Genomic DNA, 12,825 nt, shown 5'->3' on the forward strand with positions numbered 1-12,825 from the left:
TGGGAATTATTGTCAAGCTAGTTTTCATCACGCTCATATGATTCGCGTTCGGTACTTTGATAATTTGATATATGGGTGGATCGGTGCTTGGTTACTGCCCTTCCTTGAACAAGCGTCCCACTTATGATTAACCCCTCTTGCAAGAATCCGTAACTAGAAAAGAAGTATTAAGGTAAATGTAACGCCCTCGATGCGGCTATATCTCCCACGTGTCGAAGCACGACTTAGAGGCATCACCGCATTGAAAGCAATGTCGCAAGTGAGGTAATCTTCGCAAACAACCCATGTAATATATAAAGGAAAAAGATACATAGTTGGCTTACAATCGCCACTTCACACAATTACATGAATAAAGCATTACATCAACCAGATACAATCAGGGTCCGACTACGGAACCAAAATAAAAGAAGACTGCCCCAAATGCTACACAGATCCCCGATCGACCCTAACTGGGCTCCACTACTGATCGACTAAAACGAAACAACATAAAGAACAAGATCTTCATAGAGCTCCTCCTTGAGCTTGGTTGCGTCATCTGCACGGTTCAACTAGGGATGGCACCCGCAGGGTTTGCGTATGGGTGGAGTTACCCATACCCTTACCCATCCCCTTTGAGCATACCCATTACCCGTACCCATACCCGTCAATGGGTATATTTTTTCCCATACCCATCACCCGGCAGGGTAAATGGGTACCCACGGATAAAAATACCCATGTGTGCACACACCAACCTAAGCAATAAATAATCATAAACGACAGCACACAATGCTCATATATACGTACATCATAACATCTCTATGTATTGTCTATATACCAAAAAATATTACTCATCACAGCAGCTATATAAATCATGTATAGGCAGAAATCAATGCTTGTATGGGCGATGAGCACTGAAATCATGACGCTCATATATACTCCCTTCGTTCCTAAATATAAGTCTTTTTAAAGATTTCAAATGGACTACCACATACAGATGTATATAGACATATTTTACAGTGTAGATTTACTCATTTTGCTCCGTATGTAGTCATTTGTTAAAATCTCTAGAAATACCTATATTTAGAAACGGAGGAAGTACATCGTAACATCACTACGTATCATGTATATACAAAAATATCATATTCATCACAGCACCTATATACATAATCTATACATCTACGTACCATTTAAGAATGCATCTCACCATCTACACAGAAAACAAAAACTACAAGATTAATGCTCATATTCAAAAAATCATACACAAAAATGAAACTCACGAAGCCAAAATAGTCTTGCTCTTGTTCTTGTTCTTGGTGGTAGAAGAGGATCGACAAAGCGGGGTAGGGCGAGGTGGCCGGCTTGACGTGTTGTGACCGTGTTGTGCCTTGGATGCTTACATTGGCTGGGCCATTTCCTGGCGGATGGAGACGGATGGCACCATCGAACGACGGTGATGCGCCGTGGTAGCCGCCGCCATCCGACTCAGTTCGCGTGAGCGTGCGCTGCATCTCCTCCCCGTCACCGTCCACGCGAAAGTTGTGGTCCTTATCCCCAAGGTCCACGGCGTCCGAGCAGCTGGAAGCGCTGGCAACGGCGAGGCGGTGAGCAGCTGGAGCGTGGCTGCGTAGCGGCGGCGACTAGCGATGTTTGAGGGGGCAAGGAGACGAGGAAATGGGGAGGATATCAATATTCGTCTCCTTGAATATGGAACATGATCACGTAATTATTATTTACCTAAGCGGCTAAGCCTAATCACTTTAATCACGCAGTGAAAGAGAGATATATGGGATTCCTTGTATCATTCCATCTATGTTTCTTTTGAGCGAAAATCATTCCATCTACATGCGTGTGTGGGCAAAGTCATGTATCTCGTGGGCTACATAAAATGATTTACGGGCAAGTTAGATTAGATTAATGAATAGTGAAGGCCCACTTGACAGATTTTATGTGGGTATATGGGTACACGGGTATGGGTTATGCTGTCCCATACCCGTACCCACTCTACCCAGCGGGTTTAATATTTTTCTATTAATATACCCATGGGTAATTTTTTATCCCATACCCTTACCCTAATAGGGTTTTTACCCGCCGGGTACGTGGGTAATGGGTACCCATTGCCATCCCTAGGTTCAACGGCACCTGCAAACTAGTTTTGAAAGTATCTATGAGTCACGGGGACTCAGCAATCTCACACCCTCGCGATCAAGACTATTTAAACTTATAGGTAAGGTAAAGGTATGAGGTAGAGCTGCAGCAAGCGACTAGCATATATGGTGGCTAACATACGCAAATGAGAGCGAGAAGAAAAGGCAAAAGCACGGTCGAACAACTATGATCAAGAAGTGATCCTAGAACAACCTACGTCAAACATAACTCCAACACCGTGTTCACTTCCCGGACTCCGCCGAGAAGAGACCATCACGGTTACACACGCGGTTGATGTATTTTAATTAAGGTCAACTTCAGGTTTTCTACAACCAGACATTAACAAATTCCCATCTGCCCATAACCGCGGGCACGGCTTTCGAAAGTTCAAAACCCTGCAGGGGTGTCCCAACTTAGCCCATCACAAGCTCTCACGGTCAACGAAGGATATTCCTTCTAGCGTGAAGACCCGATCAGGCTCGGAATCCCGGTTACAAGACATCCTCGACAATGGTAAAACAAGTCCAGTAAGACCGCCCGATGCGCCGACATCCTGAAAGGAGCTGCACATATCTCGTTCTCAGTGCAACACCGGATGAGACATCCTACGAGTAAAACCAGCCCTCAAGTTTCCCCGAGGTGGCCCCGCAGTCTACTCAGTTCGTACCAACACTTCGACAAGCACTGGCCCGGGGGGGTTAAAATAAAGATGACCCTTGGGCTGGCCTAACCCAAGGGAAAAAGGCTAGGTGGCGAATGGTAAAACCAAAGTTGGGCCTTGTTGGAGGAGTTTTATTCAAAGAGAACTGTCAAGGGGTTCCCATTATAACCCAACCGCGTAAGGAACGCAAAATCCGGGAACATAACACCGATATGACGGAAACTAGGGCGGCAAGAGTGGAACAAAACACCAGGCATAAGGCCGAGCCTTCCACCCTTTACCAAGTATATAGATGCATTAATTAAATAAAAGATATTGTGATATCCCAACAAGTAAACATGTTCCAACAAGGAACAACATCTCCATGTTCCAACAAGGAACAAACTTCAATCTTCACCTGCAACTAACAACGCTATAAGAGGGGCTGAGCAAAGCGGTAACATAGCCAGACAACGGTTTGCTAGGACAAGGTGGGTTAGAGGCTTGGTTCAACAATATGGGAGGCATGTTAAGCAAGTGGTAGGTATCGCAGCATAGGCATAGCAAAAGAGCGAGCATCTAGCAAGCGAAGATAGAAGTGATTTCGAGGGTATGGTCATCTTGCCTGAAATCCCGCAAGGAAGAAGAACGAGTCCGTGAAGAAGACAAACGGACGTAGTCGAACGGGTCCTCACAAACGCGACGTTACCGGAACCAACCCGAAGAAGCAACACCGGAAAAAAGCACACAACATAGTAAACAAACCACACATGAACATGGTATGATATGCGGGATGCGGTATGCGGTGCATATGCATGATTTGGAAAGGAATGATTGAACCTTGCCTCAACTTGGAAATCCAAGAGTGTCACTGGAAAGTTGAGGTGATTTCGGTTGAAATCGATATAAAGATCACCGGAATCGGATGCATGGTTTGGAAATGGCAAGCAAAACAAATATGGCACCGGACTGCGATAAACAGCAAGTGACCATCTAAATGCAACAAGATAAATATTCTATAGCACTCAAACATGGCAACAAAATACATGGGAGGGATCCACTCAAGATGATTGACAAAAGATGAACACTGAGCTACGGCTAATTCATCCATTAACAGGTTCAAACAAGCATGGCAAAAGCGCAAATGATAACAGGTTTCAGACTTTGTGAAATTAACACAAGTCTGGAATTTATCATCGGGAAGCACACTTTGGAGCATGAAAACTACAAGCTACAGAAACTTGACATGGCAAATCAAGGCATGGCATGAAGCTACTCAAAGCACTTAACAAAAGTCCCTTAGTGACCTTGAGCCAAAAGGGATCAGAAAATACAATTGCAAGCATGTGAACATAGCAAAAACATAAATAGATTCAGACTTAAGAGAAAAACTGGAGCATGCAAATCAGTTAACGAGTAGGCATGTTTACAAGCTCGATGCACTCACTACAGAGCATGGCATGACAAACTAAGCATACATCCATTAAGAAGACATGGCATAGGATCTAGACATGGCAAGAACAACATCATAGCATGCACGGATCAATAGCAATATCCTCGGCAAAATCGCTAACAAGTCAACAATCTGCCGGGATACACGATATAGCAAAAGTAGAGCTCGATTGACTCAAGCTAGAGTGCTCCACAAATGCAAACAAGGAGATGGATGGATATAGCACCACAATGTTAACAAAACATCCTTACTGATCATACTCAAAAGAGGCACGGATCACTAGGAAACAACATGAACATATGGCATACTAACAAAATCAGGACAAGGACTTAGAAATTCTAAGTCCCTGAAATCAGCATTACCGAATACGCTACTTTGCAAGCTTGCGCTAGTCACCACACATATCACAAAAATACATGGTAAGCACCTCTGTAAAGATGGCATGGCATATAACAAAACACATGTAGAGCTCAGGATCATATCATGCACACATTAATCATGGCAAAAATAACAAATAGCTATTTGCTGAAACAGATCGGACAAAATTCACCACATAGCCCTCTTCCAACAGCATTTCGGGCATCAAGATGAGCTCAAATGAAAATGATGCAATGATATGAAATGATGTACTCATTGAGGCGAACATTTTGATATGCTACACGCACAAATCGAAGTTACGGATGCAGAGATAAGGCATGATGAAGATTGCAAAAAAATAAGGGTTGAAGGGGAAAAAGTCAACCGTGACTTGAATCTGGATCTGGAGGCACGCAATCCGAGGAGATCGCCGGTGAGGAAAACGAGGTCGCCGGAGATCGAGGGAGGTTGCCGGAGCTGGGGCGCGGCCGGCGAGCTCCGACGAGCCTCGCGGGGCCGGCGGCGAGGAGAGGCAGGCGAGGCGCGAGGCGCGAGCTCCAAGGCGGCGGCGGCGACCGGCGTCGTGGAGGCGTGGGCGCTCCGGCGAGCTTGCGCGGCGGCAGCGGTTGAGGCGGCGGCGAGCTCCGGCTGGCGGACGGCGGACGGCGCGGCGACCCAGCGCGGGAGGCGTGCAGCCAGGCGGCGGCGAAGAGGACAGGCCTCGCGGGCCGGTGGGTGGCGCGGGCGGTGGGGCGCCAAGTGGCATGCCGCGATTGGGCGCGTGAGCGGTGGCGCTGAGGTGGCACGCCCTCATTGGGCGGGGTGAGGTGGCCGGCTGGGTGGACGCGTCCGCCGGCGGGCGGACTTGTCCGGCGACGCGGAGAGAGGTAAGATCTAGGGTTTGTACCGCGATTTTTCGGGAGATGCCCCATATTTATAGGTAGAGGGAGCTAGGAGAGTCCAAATGAGATGCGGTTTTCGGCCACGCGATCATGATCGAACGACCGAGATGATGAAGGAGGTTTAGGTGGGTTTTGGGCCACTTTGGAAGGGTGTTGGGCTGCAACACTCACGAGGCCTTTTCGGTTCCTCGGTTAACCATTGGGGTATCAAACGAAGTCCAAATGGCACGAAACTTCACAGGCGGTCTACCGGTGGTAAACCAAGGCCGCATGACAAGTCTCGGTCCAATCCGAAAACGTTTCACGCACGCACACGAAAAGAGGTAGAAAGGGACACCGGGTGGCATAGGAGCGCCGGAGCGCCGGACAACGGGGAAAATGCTCGGATGCATGAGATGAACATGTATGCAAATGAAATGCACATGATGACATGATATGCAATGCATGACACGCAAGCAAAGACAAGGCAACAACAGCGAATAACTGGAGGACACCTGGCACATCAGTCTCGGGGCGCTACAACACTCCACCACTACGAGAGGATCTCGTCCCGAGATCTAGAATGGCACCGGAGGGAAGAACGGAAGAGAAAAAGAAGAGGTAAAACTAAGTTGCTTCTTTGACAAACGAGTGAAACCAAAGAACCTTGAAAAGGTTGAGCTACAGTAAACCTAACCATAGCATGAAACATATGGATCCAAATCAGCCCCTTACGAAGCAACGCATAAACTAGGGTTTAAGCTTCTATCACTCTAGCAACCCATCATCTACTTATTACTTCCAAATGCCTTCCTCTAGGCCCAAACAATGGTGAAGTGTAATGTAGTCGGCGTTCACATGACACCACTAGAGGAGAGACAATATACATCTCATCCAAATATCGAACGAATACCAAATTCACATGACTACTTATAGCAAGACTTCTCCATGTCCTTAGGAACAAACGTAACTACTCACAAACCATATTCATGTTCATAATCAGAGGGGTATTAATATGCACAAAGGATCTGAACATATGATCTTCCACCAAATAAATCAACTAGCATCAACTACAACGAGTAATCAACACTACTAGCAACCCACGGATACCAATCTGAGGTTTTGGGACAAAGATTGGATACAAGAGATGAAGTAGGGTTTGAGATGAGATGGTGCTGGTGAAGATGTTGATGGAGATTGACCCCCTCCCGACGAGAGGATCGATGATGACGATGATGGTGATGATTTCCCCCTTCCGGAGGGATGTTTCCCCGGTAGAACAGCTCCGCCGGAGCCCTAGATTAGTTCCGCCAAGGTTCCACCTCGTGGCGGTGGAGTTTCGTCCCGAAAGCTTGCTTCTGATTTTTTTTCCAGGGTGAAAGACCTCATATAGCCAAAGATGGGCACCGGAGGCCTACTAGGGGGCCCACGAGGCAGGGGGCGCGTCCAGGGCGCGCCCCCACCCTCGTGGATGGTGGGTGGCCCCCCTCTGGTGCTTCCTTCGCCTAATATTTTTTATATATTCTCAAACTGACTTCCGTGGAGTTTCAGGACTTTTGGAGTTGTGCAGAATTCTTCTTTTCCAGCCAAGAATTCCAGTTGCCAGCATTCTCCCTCTTTGTGTAAACCTTGTAAAATAAAAAGAGAATATGCATAAGTATTATGACATAATATGTAATAACAGCCCATAATGCAATAAATATCGATATAAAAGCATGATGCAAAATGAACATATCACCACTTCCAAGCATAACTTTCCATTACCGGCTGCTTACTCCCTTCACAACGTCAAACGCCGCATCCTTCGTAAACTTAACCTGACTGGCAAAGAAAATTACTACTATTTAGCTTCATTGCTTAAATGGAGCACTCTTGCGGGGGAAATGAAGCACCTATTTAACGGGTGCCTGGAAAAAAATGAGGTCAGACCATGCTTTGGAGCGTTTGATCAGCATCAGATGGTGATTGTGCGAGCAACAATGTTCTTCTTCCTCGTCTTTCTTCTTCCGCTTGCGCGCTCATGGGGGTTCCCGGCCTATCCCTCCCTCCGGTTTCTGACAACGGCAACGACCCATGCACCCCTCCTCCCTCGCCCTGACCCGTACCGGTCTAGCTTCCTTGCATCCGCCTAAGACGACGCTACAGGCAGCAGCCTGGCTCGGCCTCGCCGGAGTTAATGCTTGTTGCTACTGCTCTGCACGTTGGCCCCGTCCCAAAATCGTCTGAATCTAGAAAGAAAATCATGTACTCAATTTGATCCATCCATATTAATTATCGCTGACTTAGTACAATTTTGTACATGAGAGGGAGTAGCTGATGATTAGCAAACATGCTGGCTAAAACGTGTGGCACAAGCTTATGCTCTGCGTCTTGGGATAAATGTAGATAGATGGATAGAGACCCAACCTTGTAGGCATATCTATCCATCGATCTGATGGCAGCTGTCTGCTTCGGTCATATTGTGCTGACCTATAAAATCTCTGGTCGTCTCCAGTCGTCCATGTCCAAAGCTGGTAGTGCACTCAACACGCCCTGTCCAGGATCCAACTGACCAGAAAAGGCAGAGACTTAATCCATTAGCATACTGTCAGTGTCTCTTGCTTCCACACTTGGGGTTGGCAGCTCGCGCTGATCCTATGCGTCACGCATCATTCAATAACTGATGTATCTCAATAGTGCCTAACCAGTAACCACTGCTCTGAATCTCTAGAGAAGCACATATCGATAGCACAGGTTAACAGTGGCACCGGTGTTTGCTGTTTCTGGTACTTCAAGTCAGTTCACTTTCTTTTGCGAGGGAAGTAAGTTCACGTTGGTTACATCAATTTATTCCCGGAGCACAACCACACCTCGATGGCCCGCGCCACAAGCAATTATAAATATGATTCTGATTTGTTTTATTTTTCTATCAAAAGGGAAGTACCGGCCTCTACATCAAGCACACATCCATTTTATTTTTAAAAAAATATGTAAAAATCACCAGAAATACAAAGCACCCCAAACCTGATAAAAATTACATTGAGGTCTTTGAACCACTGAACGAACACTACCTTTGTCAGAACGAGTTGCCAACATGTCGTTGTCACTGCTCCCCTACCATAGCCAGCCTAACATTGTCGATAAGAACCAGGAAGTCTTCGTGCATGTGTCCCTAAGGACCAGCGCCATGGAGCCGTAGTTGTCATCGTTGAACCCTTGAATTGATTTGAAGTGTCTGACATCCGATCTCGGCGTTGCACACGCACGACGAGAAACCCTAACCTCTGCTCCAAGAAGAAGACAAGAAACTATGCCGGAGCTCTATATGTTCCTGACAAACGAACTCGGGGGGATTGGAGCCTGTAAGACCAACTCGAAGAAGAAGTGCCGACATCCCCCTGAACACCGCCCCTATGAGGACTAAAAACCCTAACGGACTCACCAGTGTTGCTTGGAGGGAAGGTGTAACCTAGCCACCCCTAGAGCATAGGAAAAGAACGCTTCGCGTCGATACTTCCATTTCATTAATCGTAATGATGGTGTACTAGATAAGGCGGTGCTAACAAAGTCGGCTCCCAGAGGACGTGAGCTAGGCCGAGGACCCCCAAAACCACCCACCAGTGAGCCACATTCGTTAGCCTCCCCGAGGAATCAAGATGAAATCTTCCAAAAACTTGGCGCACACTCCAAGGCATGAATGCAATGTTCAGCATGTTTATTCTTAAATGTAACCGACCTATATGCAACCCTACGTACCCACAGTGTCTATACAAGCCAAGGGGTGTGGACCATAGAGGCCAACTCATTCAGACACAATCCCATGATAGATCAACATGTCCTCTGTACCCCGTTCATCTATACAATCAAAGCAAGACGTAGGATGTTGTCTCTTAGAGAGAGCCCGAACCTGGGTAAAATTATGTGTTCATGTTACCATCGTGCCAAGACTACCAGCTCGGAACCCCCTACCTGAGATCTACCGAATTCGACCATGTCACATAGCATGAGTTCAAGTTACCAAGTATCGAAGGAAAAATAAAAATAAAACACGAGCACAACTAGTTAGAAACCAGACAACATAGCTTAATGACATACTACTCTCTCACCGGCCATATGATTAAACAAACCAGCACCCAAAGGCTATAAACATCAAAACATCAACATGCTGCAGTGATAACTGCATACAAAATAATGGCATAGCTCTAAAGATAACCTGTAAAAAGTTAGCAATAGATGATCTGCTAAAATCACTCATTCTGGTAATTACAAATTGTCCAAAGAATGGCACAAACTCCCAAATGGATTTGGTCTTTCGGATTATGATGAATGCCACCAACCCAGTTTCTAAAAAGATTCGGTACCCTTGACAGTAGTGGTAAATTGTAGGTAACATGAGTTGTGCGTCAAATCAAGGTGTCAAATCAAGATAGTGAACGGACATGACAAAAATAAATGATGAATTGTTTTCCCTTGATTAATAACATCAATTTTTTCAGAACCCCTATAAAAAATAAATTGTGACAACGACATATGGATAGGCGCGGAGGAGAATTAAATGTGCGGGTTGGCGTCGGAGGAAGCGGGTGACTCATTGATTCGGCTGAGAAATTAACCTGCTGCCCTGTCTTGTCGTGTGGTGTGGTGTGGCTTGTGTGGAGCAAGGGTGCTCCTCGTACCGTCCTGAAAACGAAGTCTGTGGAGCGGGGCGTCGTGCCGGGGTCGGGTCGTGGTGGTGTCCATGCGATCCATCGAATTACCGTGTCAGCGGTGGTAGGCTTGAGATGGCATCTGTTGATCATCTTCTTGGGCGGCGGCAGTGTCACCTTTCATTTTCGGCGTGTCTACTGGGACCGGTGCCGTCACCTCTCGGCTTCTGTAAGTCTTAAAAGAGACGGTGTCTGTCAACAGCTTATCTTCTTTTTGTGGGGGAGAAATCCAGCAGCATACGCAGCTACCCAAAGAGTTCACAAAGTGACGTCCAAACCTGCCAGAGCCCAGAGCCATTGCCGCTTCCAAGCATAGATTTCTTCAGTTAGCAGCTGCTTACAGCTTCATCACAAGGTTAAACGTCGCGTCATCTCCTTCACACACTCAGCGTGATCGGATTGACACGAGGAATCCACTCCATGATTTGCTGAAACGTGTGCGACACAAGATCATCCTCCATCTTCGGGGTCGTTGGGTTATTCGGCTATAAGATAGAGACCCAACCGTGTAGGCATATCTATCTACTGGCAGCTGCTGTGTGCTTCGCTCATGCTGTGTTGTGTACGTTGACCCAGCAAAGTTTTCGTCATCCAAGCCCAGAATTGGGTGTGCATTCATCACCATACCATCGTTTCACGTTGCTTCCACACTTGAAATGGCAGTTTAGTTGGCACTGCTCCTACGCGCCAAGCATCATTCCATAACCCAAAACGAACTGAGCTCTCAACAGCTACTGAATCTCTAAAGAAGAACAGCAAACCCGCCCCTGTACAACACAAAGGGGCCGATCGGCACAATATAATGCTCACAGAATCTTCAGTTTCGCTTCGTGATCTCGGGTACAAATGCTATAAACTCGTAGGCACCGATGTCTGCTGTTTTTGGTACTACAGGTTCAGTTCAGTCTGGAGACATCAAAGCCAGTACATTTTATTGTGGAGCACGACGACGCCTCGATGCCCCGCAGCACAACCGGGTTTGGAGGCAACGAAAGCGGCCGAACAAAAAATGCATGAGTTCAAGTGTGAACCGTTATAGGCTGAGCACTGAGCACGTTGCCACCTAGCTCTCCTGCGCGAACGTGATGCCCTTCTCGATGGAAGACAACAGCTCGCCCTTGAGGCTCTCCAGGCCCTCCTTCTCCAACGCAGACAGCTCGCTCAGCCCAAGCACTTCCTCCACTCCGTTCTTGCCGAGCCTCACCTGCAATACAAAAGGAAAGAACTAGTGTTCAGCACACCAACTCCATCTTCTCACGGGAGTTAACAGGTTGCGGAATGAAACTGGTAGTAAGCACATTTGCATCATTTATACCAGCCAATTCTATCACTATGACACATGGGACACAACTGACCATCTACGACAATGATAACTCTGGCGACGATGACACATGTGAGTGCGTTAGACCGGATTGTGCCCCGGACCCGGTATGTGGCTCGGTCGGGGCCTCCGGCTTTAGATGTTAGGCTTAGGTGAGAGGTCTGGGTATTTGGCCCAGCTTGCACCCCCTTCATCATATGGATAGGAGTAGCGGCAGATGTTGCCAAGATGAAGGATTCAGGCATATTGTTGTACTACTTTGTAAGGTCCTCGAGAATAATCAATAAAATGGCCGTATGCATCTCCCAGATACAGAGGCCGGGGGTCATCCTCCTTTTCTAAAAAAATAAACTTACTAATCAACCATAAGTTTGTCTACAAACTAATCAATCAAAAAAATTACAGATCAACAAGAGCATGTTGCAAGGCCTGTGACAGGAGTCAATTGCACAAAACTACCACATTTGCCACTAGGTTTGCAGAAAACCACCAAGTCGTTAATCTGTTGCAAAAATCACCACGATCCATGTAATCTCAGTTGCAAAAAACACTGACCGAGTGATTTCGCCCGTTTGATCTCTTTCTGACAACTGGGGCCCAATGTGCTGACATGGCAAAAAAATTACATACACACCCTTGGATCTAAAATAAAAAAGCAATCAACCCCCCAGCAGCACTACTGCCGAAGCAGCTCGAGCTCGGCCGGCACGGCGGCGCCCTGGCCCTGCCGTCCGCCGGGATGTAGTGGCAGGGAGAGTGAGCCCTGGCAGGGCGGAAGCGCAGACATGGAGGAGATGGGCAGGAGCGAGTGGGTGAGCGCGGCGTGTGCGCTCCCGAGCTCTTTGCGGTAGCGGATGACCGTGGTGCACCATGCCGCCACTGCTCGGCCATGGGCTAGCTCCACCGCGTTCACCGCTAGCTCCGGCCACTGCTGCGTTCAATTAGGCGGCTACCTCGTCGGCCCAACGCCTGTGCAAGCTCGTGGATTGTGTGGAGGCTGGGAGCAGGGCGCCGGCATTTATGGTGGGGCGCAGGTCGGTAGGGAGGAGGGAGCAGGAGGGGAGAAGGGCCAGCCGGACGGCAGAGGGAAGCTCACCGGAGTAGCGACGCCGTTTTACCCCGTCCACCCAGGCCCATCCCCATCTCCCGCTCGAGGTGCAGCACGAGCACGAGCTTGTAATCTAGCCGGTGGCCAAAATTGATCCAACAGCTTGCGTGTAGGTGTGTGTGCGTGCACATGTGGTCGAGAAAAATCAATCAACCTGCTGGCCGACTAGCGTCTGAGAGCGGTGGGGGTTGTGGTCCGCAGCGGAATCCAGCGCCATCGACATGGCCGTGGTTGGGCTGGCAGCGGTTGGACAGGT

General features: G+C 47.8%; 1 long non-coding RNA gene across 1 annotated transcript; it reads right to left on the reverse strand.

Moving 5' to 3' along the window:
* Positions 1 to 10,888: 10,888 nt before the first annotated feature.
* LOC119293058 lies at positions 10,889 to 12,819 on the reverse strand. Its single transcript, XR_005142957.1, has 2 exons — positions 12,558 to 12,819; positions 10,889 to 11,344 (listed from the first exon to the last, which is right to left on the reverse strand). It is a non-coding gene; the product is annotated as an uncharacterized LOC119293058 (long non-coding RNA).
* Positions 12,820 to 12,825: the final 6 nt, after the last annotated feature.

This window comes from Triticum dicoccoides, chromosome 1A (assembly GCF_002162155.2).
Source record: "Triticum dicoccoides isolate Atlit2015 ecotype Zavitan chromosome 1A, WEW_v2.0, whole genome shotgun sequence".
In the NCBI taxonomy this organism is placed as follows: Eukaryota; Viridiplantae; Streptophyta; class Magnoliopsida; order Poales; family Poaceae; genus Triticum; species Triticum dicoccoides.